General features: G+C 38.5%; 3 pseudogenes across 1 annotated transcript; 1 reads left to right on the top strand and 2 right to left on the bottom strand.

Annotated features, from left to right (window-relative positions):
• Window positions 1-2,483: 2,483 nt before the first annotated feature.
• LOC143539501 (protein CANDIDATE G-PROTEIN COUPLED RECEPTOR 7 pseudogene) lies at window positions 2,484-3,586 on the top strand (annotated as a pseudogene).
• Window positions 3,587-3,836: 250 nt separating this feature from the next.
• LOC143539536 (protein CANDIDATE G-PROTEIN COUPLED RECEPTOR 7-like) lies at window positions 3,837-11,963 on the bottom strand (annotated as a pseudogene).
• Window positions 11,964-19,539: 7,576 nt separating this feature from the next.
• On the bottom strand, window positions 19,540-21,420 carry LOC143539535 (protein CANDIDATE G-PROTEIN COUPLED RECEPTOR 7-like; annotated as a pseudogene). Its single transcript, XR_013136459.1, has 2 exons — window positions 20,569-21,420; window positions 19,540-19,981 (listed from the first exon to the last, which is right to left on the bottom strand). The product of XR_013136459.1 is annotated as a protein CANDIDATE G-PROTEIN COUPLED RECEPTOR 7-like (transcript).
• Between the last annotated feature and the right edge of the window lie 459 nt (window positions 21,421-21,879).

Genomic DNA, 21,879 nt, shown 5'->3' with positions numbered 1-21,879 from the left:
TGGGCGGTTAGTAAATCACGGGCCATGGTGGCAAGAATCGGAAACTCGGTTTCCTTTACCTTCCACCAAGCCAAAACATCAAAAGTGCCATATTCCTCTTCGGATAAACCGGTAGAGAAATCATATGCACTATACCTTCCTAGTTCGCTTGAAGGGGTGTTACCCCTTTGTTTTTTAGCCGTTACGTTGCGAACGGTGTTCATAAGGCTAATCATGGGGTCTCGTACTCTAGTAGCACTTGAACTTGATGAAGACTCCCCCGGCGTAGGCATGTGTATGTTTGACCCATATTTATTTATATAAAAGTCATACATAAATTTAAAATTCAAGTTAAAATCATTTTGTGCCTCTGTTGAAAAGTTTGGGTCAACTTCATGCATATCTAAGGCTGAAAAAATTTCGTCTATCACACATTCAACCCCCGTAACATTTAACATTGGGTTTAAAGCGGCGGCGCAAGTAAAAATCGGTGGCAATTCAAGAAAGTATTTTTTTAATTTAAACTTCATTGGTAATATGATGTTTGAAAACATTGGACTTTTATTTTCAAATTCTTTAAGATTGTTAACGATTAAAAATAACTCCGAAAGAACCAAGGGACTTGTCGGATAATACGTTCCCGATAGTTTCGTAGTTGATGTTTTAAAAACTTCAAGAAAAGTCGATAAGTCATTGATAATTTCCCATTTCTCTTTTGAAAAGGGGATTGCCAGATCATTCTCGGCAAGACTAGAATGAAACATTTGTAAAGTTTCTCTTTGTTTCAAAGCACTTTGAAACATTATGCAAGTGGAATTCCATCGATGAGGTACATCCCAATTAGCTCCCAAAGCTTTTCTTCCCGTATCTTTACAAAATTTTCTATAATCCATTTGTCTTTTTTTACTTTTCTTAAAAACTTCATGTAGCATTACTCTAAAATCGTTTATAACCGATGTAACCTCATCCGAAGCAAGTCCGTCTTGCACGATTAAATTAATGATATGTGCAACACACCTTGAGTGAAAAAATACACCATTGCAAATCGGCGTATATTTTAATTTTAATTTATCAACCGCCGATGTATTATTCGACGCGTTATCAAATGCAATTGAAAATATTTTATTTTCTAGTTTATAAGTTTTTATAACATAATCTAAAATTTCAAACAAATTATCTCCCGTATGTGGATACTCAAAGAGTTCGAAAGCAATGGTGCGTTTCATCATTTCCCACGATGACGGGTCTACCCAATGAGCGGTGACACAAAGATAAGATTCGGGTAGACCATGTGGAGCCGACCAAACATCACTAGTTAAGTTTATTCCCGTATTTATATTTTCAAAATATGCAATTAGTACCTCTTTGGCCTTCTTCCACAATTTTAAACAATAACGTTTAAGAGTATGACGACTTACGTGAGTGTATTGTGGTTGAAGCGTATCTCGAATCATGGCGGTTAAGCGAGGGTTGTCGAAGTGGCTAAACGGCAAAGCTTCTTGACTCACAAACTTCGCCATACGATCTTGAACTCGATCAATTTGGTATGTAAATATTCCGCCTTCACTATCTATTTGCGTTTGTTGCGACTCGACGTTCTGTTTCAACGCCCTGCAATACGGTCTTTCGATGTGTTTCTTCAAATTTGAATTCGAAAGTGGGTTTAAATAAATCCCACAAAACTTGCACCGAGCCTTCAATGAATGGTCACTCAATTCAACCAAATCCCAATTGCACCAAATCTCTTGATTACGATTATGAGGTACAATACGAACGAAACTTGGTCCGGCGGTGGAACCTTGACCAACCGATGATTGTGAGGCAGCCATAACAACAAATATGAATATAGAAGAAGAGAAAACAAGAGATTAGAGAACTCAGAACGTTGTAATAGCGTTTTTTTGTATTTTTTTGCGTTCGGGTTTGCGTTTTGAGTGTTGTGATGAACCCACTACACCAAATACCTATTTATACTAGTAGTGGGGTGTTTGGGGAGCCAAAAAAACGGCCATTTTTGACCCAACGGTCAAAAAACGGCCATAAAACCGTTTCCCAACGGCTAGAACTACTCCAACGGCTAGAACCGGTTCCGGTCGAACCGGTTCCAGAACCGGTTCCGGTTCCTACCCGGTCCACCTCCAAAAATGTCAAACCGGTCCCGGATCGTCGGGTTGAAACGGAACCGAACCGGTTCCTACGAAAAACGTTTAGGAACCGGTTCGGTTCCGGTTCGGTTTCACCGAACCGGTTCCAGGAACCGGTTTTGTTGTCCACCTCTACTCTACTCCCTATATTTAATGTACATGGTTGGCGAGATTGACCCTCCAAATCCAACACAAACTTCACGTCAAAGTCCCAAAATTTCCAAACATGAAGACAAGATATCATTGTCCACTCACTTCTCTATTTGATCCTGCGGTTCAGACTCTGTCAACTTCTCTATTTATCTCCCAAGTTTAATTAAAACCACTGCCTCACTCGGACGCCAGCCCGGAGACTTAAAAAATGAGTGTTTTATGGTCAACTCTCACCGGTTTTCTCCTCCTCTTCTTCCTTTCCACTGCTCCGTCCACGGCGGAGATCAAATCAATCAAAATCCAATCCGATAACCGACCTATGATCCTCTTTGTTAAGTTCTCGTTCACCATGTTCAATCATGATGGAGCTACAAATAACTATCCATCACCCATGCTTACACAGCTCCCGTCTTTATACTTCATCTTCTCCCTACTTTATCTTTCTTTTATTGTGTTTTGGATCCATTTGTGCTTTAGAAACCGGCGAGCTGTCCACCAGCTTCATTTATTAATGGGCGTGTTGCTTATTATGAAAACGCTTAGTTTGTTTTGTGCCGCGGTGGATAAACATTACGTGAAGGCTACAGGCACTTCTCATGGATGGAATGTTTTGTTTTACATATTTGAGTTTATGAATTCCCTGCTTTCGTTCACTGTGATCATGTTGATCGGTGCCGGATGGCCGTATCTGAAACCGTTCCTGTTGGAAAAGGAAAAGAAGGTTTTGATGATCGTGATCCCGCTTCAGTCTTTGGCTAACGTAGCATCAATAGTGATCGGTGAAAGCCTTTTTATTGAAGACTCGGTTATATGGAACCCAGTGTTTTCATTAGCCGACTTTATCTTTTTTTGTCCCGTCATCTTGCCCGTTTTGTGGTTGATCAGGTCGTTTTTGAGAACTGGCGCGAAAGATGCTAGAAATAATTTGAAAGAATTTAAGGTGTTCTGTGTTGCGGTTATTGGTTATTTTTTGTTCATGAGGATTGGTGTTTTTGCACTGAAGATCTCTGTAGTTTATAAGGTACAATGGGCGTGCATAGCAGCAGAGGAAATTGCCAGCATTGTGTTCTATTTGGTGGTGTTTTACATGTTCAGACCAGTTGGGGACTTTGTTCTTGATGATGGAGGTGATTATGAAGAAGCTGCTGAGTTGGTTAAGGGATGAAGAATTTCAGCTTTGTTTTGTGTTTGTTTTCTTGATGTCACTTTACTTTTATATTTGGTATATAAAATTGTGTATATATAAATATTAATATCAATATTTAATATATAGGCACGCCCGGTTCCAGGGTTTTCAAGATCATGCGTAATGGATGAAGACCTTATGTGGACGTTATGCGTCATGTGCCGCCACGCCACTGTAGGAGCTTTATGGTTAGAATGGGTATAGTGGAGGGAACACTAACGAAAATTGGTTTGTTAAAACAACATAATTATTAAGCTTTTTTCAAACAAAGAGAAGTATTATACAATATAAATTGATAAACTAACAGAAATGAATATCGCGTTGCAAGTCGTCACCGCCGCTACATCGCTTGTGCTTCATACTAATATATACTAATATAAGAGTAAACTGACATCACCAGATAGAACCCAAGATAAGATCCTCAATATGCAATTTCAAAGCTAAATTATTCATCCCTTGACCATCTCAGGAGCTTCTTCATATTCACCTCCAGTGTCAAGAGCCAAATCCTCAACTGGCCTGAATAAGTAAAACATCACCAAATATAATACAATCCTGGCTATTTCTTCTGCTGCACTACACACCCATTGATCCTTATAAACTGCAACTATCTTCAGTGCAAAAACAACAATTGAAGAGAACAACAAATAACCAATAACCGCGACACAATACACCCTAAACACTTTCAAATTCCTTGCACTTTCCGCATCAGTCCTGAAAAACAACCCGATCGACCACACAACGGGGAAGATAGCAGCATACCAACAGATGAAGTTTGACAACAAAAACACCTGATTCCAAGTCACCCAGTCTTTGTAATAAGGGCCGGTTTCACGGATCACTATAGATGCTACATTAGCCAAAACCTGAAGCGGGATCACGATCATCAAAACCCTCTTTTCCTTTTCCAGTAAGAACGGTTTTAGATACGGCCATCCCGCACTGATCAACACGATCACTGTGAACGAAAGCATGGTATTTAGAAACTGGAATATGTAAACGGAAACAATATTCCATCCACTAGGGGATCCTATAACTTTCAAATAATGTTTATCCTCCGACTCACAGAATAAGCTAAGGGCCTTGGTCATAAGCAAGGCACCAATTAGTAAATGAATCTGGTGGACAGTTCTTTGTTTATGAAAGCACAAATATATCCAAATAGCAAAAGCACACTGATAAATGACGTAGAAGACGTAGTATAGAGACGGGACGGGAGCGGCCTAAGCCCGAGTGATAGATAGTCCTTGGTAGCTCCCTCATTATTGAACAGCTCTATGCGGACGTCCATGGTGACGAGTGATTCGGGTTGGCAGTTTGCGAAGACGGTTGAACGAAGCGTGAGGCGGAGGAGAGAGATCTCGGAAAGTGAAAAGAAGTGAGATGTACATGGAATGCAGGACGCAGAAATTAGGGTTTTGTAGAAGTTCATGCAGGACTTGGATCACGGATTCTTCCGAGACAAGGAAGAAGCCTTGGTGTGAGGGATCGGGAGGCGACACCGTATCAGAGGTGACCGACACGTTGGAGACAGCCACAGTGGTGAAACCGGTATGTGTGAATCCGAACTTCTCGAAAAGGATCACAGGTCGGTTATCGGATCGGATTTTGATCGATTTGATATCCGCCGTGGACGGAACAGTGAAAAGGAAGAATAGAAGAAGAAAAGTGGTGACAGTTTCCGTTAAAGTTCTCATTTTGTTTGATTCTCGGTGGCTGAAATGAGCTGTTATGGTTAGCTTAGACTAAAATAGAGATGTTAGGATAAATGGCTATTGGTTAAGATGGTGGACGAGGATACTTTGTCTGGATGTGCATGGATTGGTCTGTGTGACTTATGAATTATCGATTTTGTCATTATGTTTTGAGATTTAAGGTTTCGGACATCAAGTTTGGAAGGTCATCCCACTACCCAAATTGACATCTCCTAAACAATTTTTATGAAATTATTACCAAATATTAATGTTTAGTGTCTCAACTATTGGTCTCTAAAATCTCCAGTATTGTCTTTCTTGCAAGGAATTAGTAGTGTATGTCGATGGAGTTCAATATTGTACATGTTTGATGGAAAATGAAGAAAACATGATGTAGAATAAATGATCTCACCTAGGGATGCAAATAAGCTCGATCGAGCCGAGCTTAATTGAGCCCGAGCCCAAGCCCGAGCTTGAGCCTCAAAATAAGCTCGTTTAATAAACGAGCCCGAGCCCGAGCTTCACTTATCGAGCTCGAGCCGGCTCGCGAGCCTAAACGAGCCTGCCATTTATATAATTTTTTTTAAATATGTATTTAATAATTATTAATTAATATATATAATGTTATGAAAAAATAAATAAAAACAACTAAATAATATATATCATTTTATACATAAAATTATTATAGAAAAAATATCTAAAATTAATTATAATTATATAAAAAAATAAATGATCAATAATAAACGAGCCGAGCCCGAACTGAGTTCGAGCTTCAAATCCACTCACAAGCCGAGCTTAAGCTCTGTGTAAGTTAAACGAGCCGAGCTCGAGCCTAGTCGAGCTCGAGCTTGGTTCGGCTCGGCTCGTTTACACCCTTAATCTCACCAAGAAATATAAAGGGGCCACTTTTGGAGAGTTGAACCGAAATCTTTTTGCGACCGCAGATAACTGCTACGGCTACCAATTATTTATTAAAAGAAAAGAACATAATTTGAGCTTACCTAACCTGGTTCATCTGAAATCTGTTGACGTATTAGTGCCATAATGAACGAGTTTGTCAGCCTTGGTGAGTAGACTAACGGATGTAATGGAGGCTTTATGGATTATGCATTTTTGCATAACCAAATTGTGCAAAAGCTTCTAATTCTGGGAGTTGTGTCATATCCAATTATTAGCAGCATTCCAAAAATATTGGGGTCGAAATATGGTTTTCAAATTAAGTTATGAATAATAGGAAAAAATTGGTGGACTTCATAAAGAAGAATAGTATCCTTATATCATGAGTGAAGGGGGATATGTGATGACCAGAAGGTAAACTTTTTAAACCTAAAAACCTTATATAGGTGTGTATTTAAAGCATAGGACACAATGATTTTACATGATTTTGTACGTAATATCATAGGACATATCGGAAAAGGAAACAATAAGCGGGTATCATTATGTACCACATAACAACGAACAGTTTCTTGAAGGCGCTTGCAAGTGTTGCCATTGAAACCTTGGGTCGCATATAGTGAGGTACTAAGTATGTAACAACCCATTTTTACGAAGTGACCAACAATAGCTTAAACAACAGATAACACAAATCAGGTTGCATTCAAACCGAGAGAAATCAACCAATAAGTCAAGAAAGGTCACAATATATCTCATTGTTTAATACTATATTGGCTGATTGTATTTTAATCATCCCAACTATAAAGGCTATTGGCCGATAATAATCACAACTGAGTTTATCACCGCTGACTGTTCCAAATTTAAAAAAAAAAATTGGCTCTCGGTGGTCCCCCGTTAAAATAACTTAACGACGTTAACTTTTTTCTAAATTTCAAACTGATTCTTAGGGTTTTAATCATAAGGATGATACGAGTCGATTGATGTAAAACTTAGCTTGATTTACCATCCTTCTGATTAAAAGCTCTAAAAATCGGTTTAAATTTCAGAAAAAAGTTAATGCTATTAAGATTTTTTTTTTAACGGGGGACCACCGAGAGGGATTATGTAAGGCCCCCGACCCGGGTGCCCGCTGGTTGGATTTACTCATTCACATAATTCGTAAAATTAGAGTTAATTAAAACATTTCGCGGAATTAAAAGTAATTCTTTCATACATATCATAAACATCTTGTCTTAAATATCATAACATAAATCCATAGAACATAAAACATTAAACGACACGGTGTCCTCTTCATAGCAATGTCAGTCTTCCTCTTATTTGCCACGTGTCCTCATCTAGCAACTTGCCTCATTCTACTCGCCTGCGTGCATACTAAAAGTCAGCTACGCTGAGTGAATTCTAGTTAATTAACATACGTTGCATCCACTTATTTATTAATACGCGTCCGAAGATACGTATTAATTAGTTACCTGTTCTTCTAACATTCATTCATACATACATACAATCTTCCATACTTTATCTGACTTTCTTTAATTAATACCTACGCGTCCCTTCTATATTTAACGAGCCTTTCATCCTATAAACTTCGCATATATTATTAGGGTCCGCCACCCTTTATTCTTCGCAGATATTAGTAGGGTCCGCAACCCTATATTCTTTGCAGATATTAGTAGGGTCTGCAACCCTATATTATTCGCAGATATTAGTAGGGTTTGCAACCCTATATTCCTCACAGATATTAGTAGGGTCCGCAGCCCTTTACCATCCGTTCAAACATACAATCATACAGTCGTTCGTTTCATACCTTTATCTTTCAATTATAATATACTTAATTATAACTACGGGCATACTAAATTAATAAATCCTTATCATTCATATTTATACGCAAACATATATCTAATATACACTTACCATTTAAGTTAAGTGTATAAAACTAAACACATTGTAGTATGAACACAGCCCCGAAAACACAACACATAAAAGGGGCTAGAACTCGCCTGTAGACAATTCCTTTCCGAATTAATAGTGATTCCCTTCTTCAACCGAGCTCGACTAACTGTTAATAACGTACACGTATTGATCCTCTATAATTTCTTATTATTCATATCTTAAGTTAACGGATTTAACTTTTAAGTTAACCGAACCGACATGTATTCTTCTTTATCCGTTCATATTGATTTAATATTCTTAACCTTAACTTATTAATGAACCGTCTTTATTAATTTGTATTCTTAACGACATTTATTATTGTCGTATTTATATTTATTATTATATCACTTCATTACTATTCGTACTTATTATTATTATATAATTATATATTTGTTATATTTGTTTCTCCATTATTTATATTACACTCACTTCATTATTATTAATTCACATTCTTAACGTGTTTGTAAGTTAACTTTCTTAAGCGAGTTCGGGTCGTGTCGGGTCTATACTTATCCTTATTAAAGGTTTCACTGTTTTAACGGGTGGGTTCATGTTTAACTTTCATTCCCTTGCTCGAGTTGGGTCACGGGTTCGGGTCTCACTTAAGCTTCATACACAACTTACATTTATTATTATTATTATTAGATTTAGCTATCATTATTGTTATTATTATTATTATTATTATTATTATTAAATTTAGTTTCGCTTGGCATACCGGAATTTTCGCTTCGCACGGAAATGCGAATTCAGTGTTTCGCTCAAGATGCGAATTTCCCTGTTTCGCTCGGGATGCGAATTCGATGATTCGCTCGAGATCTAGGTCGGTTCTGGTTGAGCCGTTCGCTGTCAATACGGGGGCAAAGGGGCAGGTCGCACCTTGGGTCTGTTTCGGGTTTGGCTTCCCACCTCGGGTTTCGTGCATCTTCTCCATTCACCGGAAACGAGTTTCAACTCGCCGGAATTTTGCTCGCACCGAGCCTCTGTTACGGCCTAGGATGCACAGAAACGTCACTATTATGGAGTCCCCGTCCCGGGGACGGCGGGGGGAGGGGTACGCCGGAGAAACGCCGCCGGGACGTTTCACGGCCGCTTCGGAAAATCTGGGACGGCGCATGGAGGTTTCGTAAACGTATCGTCGAATATTTTGGGGGTATCGTTGAATATTTTGGGGGTTTTTTTCTTGATTTATCTGCTTCCAAAAATAGTGTGATATTTAATATATATAGACATATTATGGAGTATGCCGGTGAGCCGGTGAGGCAGATGTATATTCAAAGATTCTCTTTTTCTTTTCATGTATGTATATATTAATATATTATTATGTCAATGTTTACTTGCCTAGCAATTCTCCAAATCAGCTACTAATTTACGAATTAGGAATTTACGATTTTACAATCAGCTTATAATACAATTATTTTGTTTATCAATATTCATCAATTGATCATAATCAATTAATTGCACTTTATATTTATATAAATCTGTTTTGGACTTTGTTTACTATATTTATATTATATATATATATATATATATATATATATATATATATATTTTGTTGTACCCGTATCTTTGGATTTTTAATTTTTGCCGTTTCCCGTACCCGTAACATCCCCGTATCCTAGTCCCGTACCCGTTTCCGTGCTACTTATGTTACGGCTGTGACAGCCTCAAGCTGTTATGTTTTATTATTATGTGTATTATTTACTTTCTTCGTGTCACATTCCTTGTTATTGTTGTTGCTAATAGATTCAATTGGACCTCGTCCACGACGAGTTCATTAATGTCGGTTTGGTCTCGGTTCAATGTGTTTGTCTTTTAGACTCGTTTGATTATGTATTATTAATTTTCTTAACGAAAAGAGAACGAAATGAACACGAATGAAATGTTTACCTTTCAATGCGATTGAAGAGGTAGGTCCCAGCAGAGCCCAGTTGGACCCGCAAGACTCACATTGAAGAGGGACGTCTGCGCAAAGACCAACTGGATCCGCAGGACCCACCATGCTCAGAGAGATGAAGACCTTACGCGTAGTACGCCAGCTGTTCCCGCAGGAAAAGCCTCCCAGTGGTAAAGTACCCCGCCTGTTCCCGCAGCTGCGGATACAAGCCATGAGGGAAGGCTACCCGCACTAATAGTAAGGCTACACGCACAAGGCACTAACTCTTAATAATTCAGTAATGTCACCTGAAGAAGGAATGAGCAAGGCGGGAATACTCCCGCCCAAATGAGCCAGTCCGTACGCTTCTGGAAGATCTTTTGTATTATACCTGCCAAGGTATGGACAAAATAGACAAGATCTGACCAAAGCAGCCCATGAACCAATCACAGGGTGACAGCTCACCGACAACAGTACGAGGAGGAGCACGCTCTAGTACAAAATGTCACTATCAGCCGCTGCCTACCCACCAACTCCCATCGTGGCACGTACACAGCCCATGGTTGGTGAAAAAGGAATAGTACACAGCCGGCCATGTCACTATCAGCCGCTGCCTACTCACCAACTCCCATCGTGGCATGTGCGTAGCCTGTAGTTGGTGGAAAAGGAATATTATACAGCTGGCTGTACCTGCTTGGAAACCTACCTTCGGCTATAAATACTCCAACACCTTGGAACGGTATCATTATCTTATATGATCTCATATCATCTGATATTATCTTATCTTCCCTAGCTATTTCTCTCAATATATATTTATATTCAGAGCAATCTAGTCTGATTCTCACGCCGGAGGGTGGTCACAAGAAGGAACCCCCCCCCACTTCTCAGTGACGAGCTCACGGTGTCTGTTTTACAGGTCATCAGAAGAATAACAATCTTTGCAGGACCTAACCCTCGTGGGAAACATCTACTTAACCCTAAGATTATCCATAATCCGCCGGGGTCACTTAGTGTTTCTTCATTGGCGCCATCCGTGCATAAAAGCTAGAACTAATTCTTTTTCAGTTTTTTCAAAACCTCTGGAAAGATGGTTAAGGTTACTCCGATGCCAAGGCCAACGAGTGACCAAGAAACTCCGGTAACCACAACCCCAGCTACTGGGGGGAACACCGGCGAGTACACAATTTTTACGAACACTACCCCGGTTACCCAAGCCGGGGCAAGTGCAGTAAACAATCCTTCACTGGGATTCACCGATACCCAGTTGGAGAGACAACAGACGAGGCTCCCCCGCCAAACACTTGATCAAGTTAAAGCGTGGGCGGAAGCACGTCAGAAGGAATTCCAAGCTGAGTTGGATGAACGCTTACGTTCACTCCAACAGGCTGACGAATTCGGAAGCACTCGACAACAGCTCAACATGAGCAATGAGTGCGAATACTTGGACGATGATTGGGAGGAGTCCAGTGACGCAAACCCTCGTCATAGGGCGAAAGGGAAGTGCAAGGAAACGGACTTCCAACCGAGAAGGAATTTTGGAGAAACCTTCAAACCAAGGAACGCGGGGGGAAACCCACGTGACTTCTCCAAAACCTTTATGGACGTCCATGACAAGGAAGAAACCTTTATGAACGCGGGGGGAAACCCACGTCTTTGTGGACGTCCATGGTGACGAGTAATCCAGGTTGGCAATTGGCGAAGAAGAGTGAGTACTCACTGGGGCAGGTCACAGGGTATGTTTTGTTGAAGGAAGATTGAGGCGGAGGAGAGAGATCTCGGAAAGTGAAAAGGATTGAGATGAACCAGGAATCGAAGACGCAGAAATCAGGGATTTGTTCAGCTTCATGCCGGACTTGGATCATGGATTCTTCCGAGACAAGGAAGAAACCTTGGCGTGAGGGATCAGGAGGCGACACTGTTTTGGAGGTGATCGACACGTTGGAGACGGCCACAGTGGCACGGCCAGTATGTGTGAATCCAAACTTCTCGAAGAGGATTGCAGGTCGGTTATCGGATCGGATTTTGATCGATTTGATCTCCGCAGTGGACGGAGCAGTGAAAAGGAAGAATAGAAAAAGAAAAGTGGTGATGGTTTCCCATAAGATTCTCATGTTTTAAATTCTCGGCTGGTTGGATGAAATGGTTAGCTTAAGACTAAAATAGAGATATGAGAGGAATCCGAACTGTTAAGATGAAATGGTTAAGACGGAGTGGACGAGGATAGTTTGTCTGGATCTGCATTGGTTGGTCTATGTGACTTATGAATTATCGATTTTGTTTTCATGAAGTTTTGGACATCCAGTTTTGGAGGGTTAATCCGCCACCCAAATCGACAACTCCTAGGTAATTTTAATGAAATTATTATCAAATACTAGTATTTGGTGTCTCAACGACTGAACAAGGAACCACGATAGATAATAAGAAAAGGTTGAAATAAATAGAAAGCTAAAACCTTATTGGAAGAATTTAATCCGGTTCGTTGTTGAAGATACAAAGTTTAGGATTTGGGTTTATTTAGTTATAAGGTTGTTCATTGTGGAAGGGGCAGCGTTGCTCTTTCACAGTTCCACATCACCGTCATATAGGTTTGTTGTCACTCTCTATAGTGATCAACTGTGGTTTGTCGCCCCATTACACACACACACATATGTGTGTGTGTGTGTTTGTTTGTATGTGTGAGAGAAAGATTCAGACCCCACCACATCGCCCCTTCTTCACTATAACCCCCCCCCCCCCCCAAACAAAAAAAACACCCCTCTATGGTGTTCCTCTCCGATGGTACCCCAAAAATCGCTCCCATGTTGCCCAAAACAGATTTTCTAATGGGTCTAGTTAGGTTGTATCAGGCCTACTTGGTTATGTTGGGCCCATTCCTGATTTATTGAGCCATGTTAATTGTGATGGGTCTGCTGAAACAACATTCGGCCTACTTAAACAGAGGCGGGCCTATATAATCGGTAATGGGTCGGCGGCCGGCCACACAGTATTCGGTCGAACTTAGTGGACCCAGCCCATGCTTCACTATATTAGTAGTTGAGTACACTCTAACATACAAATATAAAATCACAAGTTTCATAGTGACTAAGTGTTATTTAAAAAGTTAAATCGACCTCAAATTTCATGGGTTATAGATTTGGAATCAACTGTATAACTTTTTTTATTTATAATTTTTTTTCGTTTTGAAGAATATGTAGTTTATGTATACGTATTATATTCATGATCCATCTTTGTCATAATATAGAAAAAACACTCATCTAAATAGTTAAACCTTCGAACAGGTAGAACTGAATCGTTGAAAAGCTAGCTCCATGGTCTTAACACGCCATTTTGCCTTGAATCTTATCATTATTATTCTTATTAAGTTCATGTTGGCCGGTCTAAGTCATGTGCTACAATTCGTGTCTCATTATCCAGACCTATCATTGGGTGAAATATCCAAGATTTAAAGTATCAAAGACTCAAATTCCAGTGACATTAATGAAGCGGTAGGCAGTAGTTTAAGATGCAAAATGATCGATCGTTGGTGTTCTAGTTCGGTCAGGAGGAACAGACCATTTTTTTATATGTTTAATTAACAAGGAAGTTAGCTGGGCATAACTAACGTATATGCCTCAACTTGAAAAAAAATGTTAATTAGTGGTTTATTAAAGTTTACTCATATGTAACCTACGAACCAAATGTGCTTTCTGTAAGTTTTTTTTTACTGTTTCCTGTAATTCAAAAGACAATCCGTTCCTTTTAATGTTTAAAATCTTAATTTGAAAGCTTTCACAGTGAACCATTATTAAGACATGTTAAACAAGCTTTGACAAACAAGAAACAACAACTTGTGTGTAAGGCCCCCGACCCGGGTGCCCTAATTTCTCGTTGGTTTGATTTACTCATTCTCATAATTCGTAAAATCAGAGTTAATTAAAACATTTCGCGGAACATAAACATCAATCGTCAATACAACATCAAGTACTGTTCTAATCAAAATAACGTAAGTTTTAAACATTCAATATAAATAACATATGACCCTCTTTCTTTTTCTTCTATGCCAGTCTTTCTTGATTCGCCACGTGTCTCCCTCAAGCAATCCGTCACATACTACTCACCTGCGTGCATACTAAAAGTCAGCTACGCTAAGTGAGTTCTAGTTAATTAACATACATTACATTCGCTTACTTAGTAATACGCATCCGATGATACATATTAATTACTTACTTACTAATACGCATCTGAAGATACATATTAATTACTTACCTGTCCTTCTAACATTCATACATACATACATACATGCCTTCATTCGTACAATCTTCCAGACTCTCCCTAATTAATACTTACGCATCCTTTCTATATTTTAAAGAGCCTTTCGCCCTAAAATCTTCGTAGATATTATTAGGGTCCACAACCCGTTATTCTTCGCAGATATTAGTAGGGTCTGCAACCCTCTATTCTTCACAGATATTAGTAGGGTCCGCAACCCTCTATTCATTCACCCATACAATTCTACCTTCGTACACTTCCTTTCTACTTTCTTCAATTATAACTAAGATAACAACTACGTACATACTAGTTAATCTATTCGTACAATTCACATTCATTCGCAAACATATATCTAATATACACTTACCATTTAAGTTAAGTGTATAATTCTAAACACATCGTAGTACATTCCCTCGCCGGGTGGCCCCTTTTGCCACATCGGAAACATGCTGGTTCTGCATCGCACTCATTGGCGTAGTGTCCCATCTTACCGCATTTATAGCAAGAATTCGATCCAAACTTGCATTCTCCGCCATGAGCCTTCCCACATTGCTGCACACATCAGAACCAGTTCCCCATTTACACTCCCCACCGTGCATCTTCCCACATATTTTGCACGGCATCTTCTCCCCTTCCTTATGTTTCTTATCTCTTGAATCCACCAACTGGGTACCGGGTCGTTTAGCAGGAGCAACCCACTCCTTTTCTTTCTTCTCCTCTATCACCACTTCACTCACTGCCAGGTCATCATAAATCATTTCTGCCAGTTCGACCGCGGAATCAAAAGTGGCAGGTCTATTCCCCTTGACCAATGTGCGAACGTGCTATGGAAGTCCCCTGATATAACACTTGATCCTCTTGGCTTCCGTGTTCACCAATTCCGGCACAAGTCGGGACATACGGTTGAACTCAGTCGTGTATTCGCGGTGTGTCATTTTTCCCGCCTTCAAGTTTAGAAACTTCATCTCTGCTTTCTCGACCTAAGAATCAGCACAAAACTTCCTCATCACCATCTCTCTTAGATCATCCCACCTCATAGCCTTAATCTCAGCAACAGACTTTCTTTGTTCCACAGTTTCCCACCAAAACATGGCTTCATCAGCAAACGATTGGGTAGCGAAGCCTACAGCTTGGTTGGGACGGCACTCGCTGATGCGAATAACCTTATCCATCGCGGTTATCCACTGAAGAGTAGCGATTGCGTCACCAGTACCAGTTAGCTTAGGTGGGTCACAACCTTTGAAGGTTCTATAGTTGCAACCACCTCGGCCTCGCTTACCTCCATTAACCTGCACAGGAGGAGTTTCACTTGATGCCTCATCCTCAGTCTCGTCATCCTTCTTGCTACTTTCACCAGTCTTCTCAACAGTCTCAGTACGGCTTCCAGTAGACTTATCTGACTGGAGATTCTTCACTGCAGCAGCAACAGCTTGAGTAATCGCAGCTTGAACAGCATGATCGAGTTGTTGCTCTTATTCTCTCACAATCATGCTTCGTTCTTCGCTATGCTCATTAACGGGTTCCTCAGAGGGTACTTGGTTAACACGTGGCCTACCACGGCGTCCCTTGCGTCCCCATTGTTTAGTAGTCTTAGCACCAGCCATTTGATTTATAAAGGAAAAACACAAACATCGTCACGTGAGGAACTATTTAGTACAGGGATAGTAAGGCTGCAGGTAATAACAGTAGCCAGCTGGGATTAGCTGCTCACGCTACTCTCCGTGTCCTATACCTTTCCTTTCGTGAGTCTACTCGTGCTCGGTTCTACTTAAGGCAGTTAAACAGTCAAACATTTCAAATACAAACGAACAATTCTATCACTTAACAATTCATATAACTTTCCTTACCTATCCCTACGTTATACGTAAGGGATTCACGTATTAAGCTTGCTTAGGTGACACATGGCATTTTCTGACTGGCATCTTCTTTCTTTTTTCTTTAAGTCTCATTCTCTGTTCGAGTCTAAGCATGTAGGATGCTTATTCTCTCGAACTTATGCTCTGGTACCAACCTGTAAGGCCCCCGACCCGGGTGCCCTACTTTCTCGCTGGTTTGATTTACTCATTCTCATAATTCGCAAAATCAGAGTTAATTAAAACATTTCGCGAAACATAAACATCAATCGTCAATACAACATCAAGTACTGTTCTAATCAAAATAACGTAAGTTTTAAACATTCAATATAAATAACATATGACCCTCTTTCTTTTTCTTCTATGCCGGTCTTTCTTGATTCGCCACGTGTCTCCCTCAAGCAATCCGTCACATACTACTCGCCTGCGTGCATACTAAAAGTCAGCTACGCTGAGTAAGTTCTAGTTAATTAACATACATTATATTCGCTTACTTACTAATAAGCATCCGATGATACATATTAATTACTTACTTACTAATACGCATCTGAAGATACATATTAATTACTTACCTGTCCTTTGAACATTCATTCATTCATACATACACACATACATACATACATGCCTTCATTCGTACAATCTTCCATACTTTATCTGACTCACCCTAATTAATACTTACGCATCCTTTCTATATTTTAAAGAGCCTTTCGCCCTGAAATCTTCGTAGATATTATTAGGGTCCACAACCCGTTATTCTTCGCAGATATTAGTAGGGTCCGCAACCCTCTATTCTTCGCATATATTAATAGGGTCCGCAACCCTCTATTCATTCAACCATACAATTCTACCTTCGTACATTTCCTTTCTACTTTCTTCAATTATAACTAATATAACAACTACGCACATACTAGTTAATCTATTCGTACAATTCACATTCATTCGCAAACATATATCTAATATACACTTACCATTTAAGTTAAGTGTATAATTCTAAACACATCGTAGTATGCACACACCCCCAAAAACATAACACATAAAAGGGGCTAGAACTCACCAGGATTCTGTTACGTTCACCGTTAATAGTAATTCCCTTCCGGAGTTGAGCGCGGCTAACTGTTTAACATATATATTCATTAATTAACCGTTTACTAACCAACATAATTATTTAAGTTTGTATTTTATAAATCTAAGCTCGTTTGTTTGGCCTAACGTATCAAACGGGATTACTTCGTTTAACGACGATCTTTATTTCCCGTTCACATTTTCCAATTATTATATATATATATATATATTTCTCCCCTTTATAATAGTGTGTTCCTTTTTGTTAATATATTATTATGTGTGTGTGTGTGTATGTGTATATATATATATAGATACCTTTCTTTTAATTTAATATTATATATTACTTTGCTTTAACGGATTATTTATCTCAAAAAAAAAAAATATATATATATATATATATATATATATATATTTCTCCCCATTATAATAGTGTGTTCCTTTTTGTTAATATATTATTATGTGTGTGTGTATGTATATATATAGATATATGTATATATATAGATACCTTTCTTTTAATTTAATATTATATATTTCTTTGCTTTAACGGATTATTTATCTCAAAAAAATATATCGGGCCATACAAAGGTGACGAGGTTGGTTGGTTGGTTTGGTTCATTTTGTTGGATTAACTTGGACTAACTAGGAATAGCCCAGTTCACATCGCATGACTCAGTTCGCTTCGCCAGGATTCGAACCCGAGTCTCTCGGCCTACAACCTCAAGTGTTAACCACTCCACCATTCCACTAGGTTTGTTATCCATATTGTTGTTGGTATTAATATACTAATAATACTTTCTAGACATATGCTGAGTGCTACAACGCTGCATAACTGCTACTGCCCAATCATTATTATTATGTCTATTATTATTGTTATTCATTTTTAAGCTATTATTTTATTACTATAGCTACTCACGTTGTTGCTATTATTATTATATAATACTCTAGCCACTTTTCCTTATTATTATTATTATTATTATTATTATTATTATTATTATTTCTTTACCATTATTAATCAAAATCCAACTTGATTAGTTTCAAGTTCCAATCTTTTTTGTTAGATCTATGAATATGAACAAGTCGAACTTAACGAATGAGTCAAACGAATTCGACTCCTAAAGTTCATCTTTTAACATCAAGTTAATATTTTTATTAGCCCTTAGGCCCCGATCTATGGTTCTACAAATTTTCATGGAGAACCGACACCAAATGAACCACCTTTACACTACAAACGCACCTCTAGCGAAATTCGTTTTAGAACTTAATCTTGACACGAGCTAGATCTTGATTCTTCTTGTTGTTTGGATGCGAAAATCACTAAAACGACTTGGATCTCGTTCTCGGGTTTCAAAGTATGGAGAGTGTGTGTTGGTAAAAATGAAAAGGTATGGAATATGAGATCTAGTGTTTTAGGAAAGGTTTAAGGGGTATTTATACCCTTAGCTCATGGACCTTAGGCCCATTAATTACTAAGTCCATGTTTTATGGTTAAGTCCATAACCATTTAAGCATACCATCTCTCATTTTAATTTTATTTATTTATTCTATGGGAAGTAAATAACAAAGTTTATTTAAATGTTACTTCATTTATTATTTTTAAAAAGTCGGACGTTACATTGTGTCATGAGATTGTATTATTGCGTATCGTGTAGGTTGTGTATTGAAGACTTTAAAATACATTGACTTCTCAAGGATATTCTTTCAACTAATAAATTAGTTACATATACCCTATATTTGGTTGTTTTGTTTGACTTGATTTTGTCGATAAAATATTATCAAGCGGAGTCATAATTTTACGCCACGAAAAAGAAATAGAAAATATACTAAATAAATATAAAACATATTAGATTTTATAAAACATTAAACTGTTATATAAAACTATAATTTGTTGTGTAAAAGTATTACTCTTAATTAAAGTTGTTTCATACTTAAGTTCTAGAAAATTTTAGTTATTAAAATTTTGTCTATGTGATTACTCAAGAATGAGCACATGGTATTACTCAAGAAAAACGAGTTGTTTTTAAAATCGGTGCCGGGGAAGCTAAGCATGGTACGCATGGTATTACTCAAGAATGAACATTGCAACCACCGGCAGGCCCGGCTCAAGGGGAGGGCAACCGACCCAGGCCCACTCTCTCGAAAGGCCCATAATTGTTGAAAAATGAAATTTATATTTTATATATGATTTTGTTTTAATACAAAAGCTTACAAAATGATTCTCTGGTCATGGGCCACTTTAGTAAGATTTTATTATTTGTTTGTTTTAGGCTTTTAAAAGACAACATTATTGATAAAATTGTAAAATTATCTATTACATAATTGAGAACGCGATTTTAGGGGCCCGTTTTTTTACTTGTCCCAGACCCCAAAATTTTAAGGGGTTCTCGGAGACGGCCTTGACAACCAGAGCAATGAAACAAAAATTAATGACAAGTGAGTTGAGGGTGATATATACATACACAAATTTTATATATATACATATTCGGAAAACGCCGTGAAGCTGAAGTGTATCACCAAATCTGCAACTTCAAAGCCCAAATTCTTCATCACTTCGCCATCCTAGCAGCTGCTTCTTTACCTTCAAGAACAATATACTCGCTTTTCCCAACTGGCCTAAACATGTAAAACATCACCAAATACAACACAAGATTGGCCACTGCCTCTGCTGCAATAGACACCCATTGGTACTCATAAGTTGCAATGGTCATGAGTGCAACAACACCAATCCTTGTGGAAAAGAAATAACCAAAAACCAAGCGATAGAATCGCACATATAGAGTCAAATTTCTATCAGCTTTCTGATCAGTCTTAGAAAGCTCATTCAGCGACTTAATCGACCACCCAATGGGGAAGAAAATAGCACAATAACATATGGCATCAGACCACATGTATACTTGATTCCATATCACCCAATCTTTATTATAAGGGCCGGTTTTGTCGATCACCATGGAAGCTACATTAGCCAAAACCTGCCAAGGAATTCAAAGAAATGAAACACTATCGTTGAATCATATTTTCTGTATATTTGAATAACCGAAAACCAAATATCTAATCTAACTACTATATTAAAGCAACACATAGTTTCCACATAACCTTTAATTAAGCATCCACATAGAATTCCAGCACAACAATTTCCAAAATTATAATTTACATCTAATAAGCTATTTAATTTTAATCTACTTATTTATACTATTAAAACAAAATCATTCTTCCATATGGTATGTTATTATGAATCTATAAGATAAAGATATAAATATAAATATATTTTAATATGCTTTTGGATGGCAAGGTATGCTATTACGTATATTATTAAATTTAACTTTTTTGTTATATTTTTTTAACCTTTTAACCACCCATGTATTACACGTGCTATATCCTAGTCTTATAATAAAATGATAACAATAAAAAAGATAACGATCATAACATTTTGATAGAAAAATAACTGACAAACAAAATTTGAAAATAAATAATAATCAATCTATTGATGGTGATAACACTTTAGTAACAATCTTACTATATTCAAAAGATATGATAGAATAATATACATAACAATAACCTGAAATGGGATCACGATTATAAAGACTTTCTTTTCCTTGGCTTGCAAGAACGGTTTCAGATACGACCATCCGGCACCGATCAAGATGATCACAGTGAACAAAAGCGTAGAACTGATGAACCGGAATATGTAAAACAAAACATTCCGTCCCAGAGGACCATTACCTGTAACCTTCACATAATATTCATCCCCCGCTGCACGGAACATACTATGTGCCTTAAAAAGAAGCAACAAACTCATTAACAAATGAATCTGGTGAACAGATCGCTTGTTTTTAAAGCACACAGAGAACCAAAACCCTAGAAAACACAGATAAGTGAGGGAGAAGATGAAGTATAGAGACGGGAGCTGCGTTAACCCGACTGAAAGATAGTTTTTGGTAACTCCGTGTTCGGTGTTGTAGAGCTCAGTGCGTACGTCCATGGTGACGAGCGTTTGAGGGTTGCAGTTGACAAAGAAGAGTGCGTATTCATTCGGGTTGGTCACAGGGTACCAGTTATGGTAGGAAGACTTTGAGGGAGAGATATCTCGGAAAGTGAAGAAGAGTGAGACGAACATGAGATCCATGAGGCAGAAAGTGGGGTTTTGTTGCAAGAGTTGGATCAGCGTTGCGTCCGAAAGAAGGTAGAAGCCTATGAGTGACGGATCATATGAGGAAGCTGTGGAAGTGACTGACACGTTGGAGATGGTGATGGAGAGGTTGCCCGTATGTGTGAATCCAAACTTGTGGAAGAGGATCACGGGGCGGTTATCGGATTGGATCTTGATGGATTTGATGGCCGCGGTGGACGGAGTAGTGAAAAGGAAGAGGAGTATGAGAACCGCTGTGACTGGTTTCCCTAAAACACTCATGTTTAGTGAGAGGCGTCGTCCAAATAACGAGTGAGAAAAAGGCGAACATGGCATATGTAGGTGTTGACGTTATATACTTATCGATATATAATGTATATGTTTTTATTGTAGCTAAGTTAGAGTTGACATTACATAGTTATCTTGATATATACATGACTACCTGGCATATGTAGGTGTTGGTCTGGTTGACTTATGCATCTATGATTCTATACTTTGTCATTATGCTGGTATGGTTTATTTGATTATTTGACGAGTTCAAGATGTGAAGTTCGGTTTTCAATCCATTCTAGGAGGCTAAAAGTCTTATTAATTCTAGGAAGGGTAAGCCACTCAAATTCTAGATCCTAATTAACACCGTCCATAGTCGAGACGGTTTCCGGCGTTTTGAGTCTACAACAACCCCCCCCCCCCCCCTCTCTCTCGGGGTGTTTTGGGCTTCTTTTGTTGATCAAGCGTTTC

Source organism: Bidens hawaiensis, unplaced genomic scaffold (genome assembly GCF_021521415.1).
Source record: "Bidens hawaiensis isolate Kalapana, Puna unplaced genomic scaffold, B.hawaiensis_p1.1 tig00011901_1, whole genome shotgun sequence".
In the NCBI taxonomy this organism is placed as follows: Eukaryota; Viridiplantae; Streptophyta; class Magnoliopsida; order Asterales; family Asteraceae; genus Bidens; species Bidens hawaiensis.
This window is presented reverse-complemented; position numbering and strand designations above follow the sequence as displayed.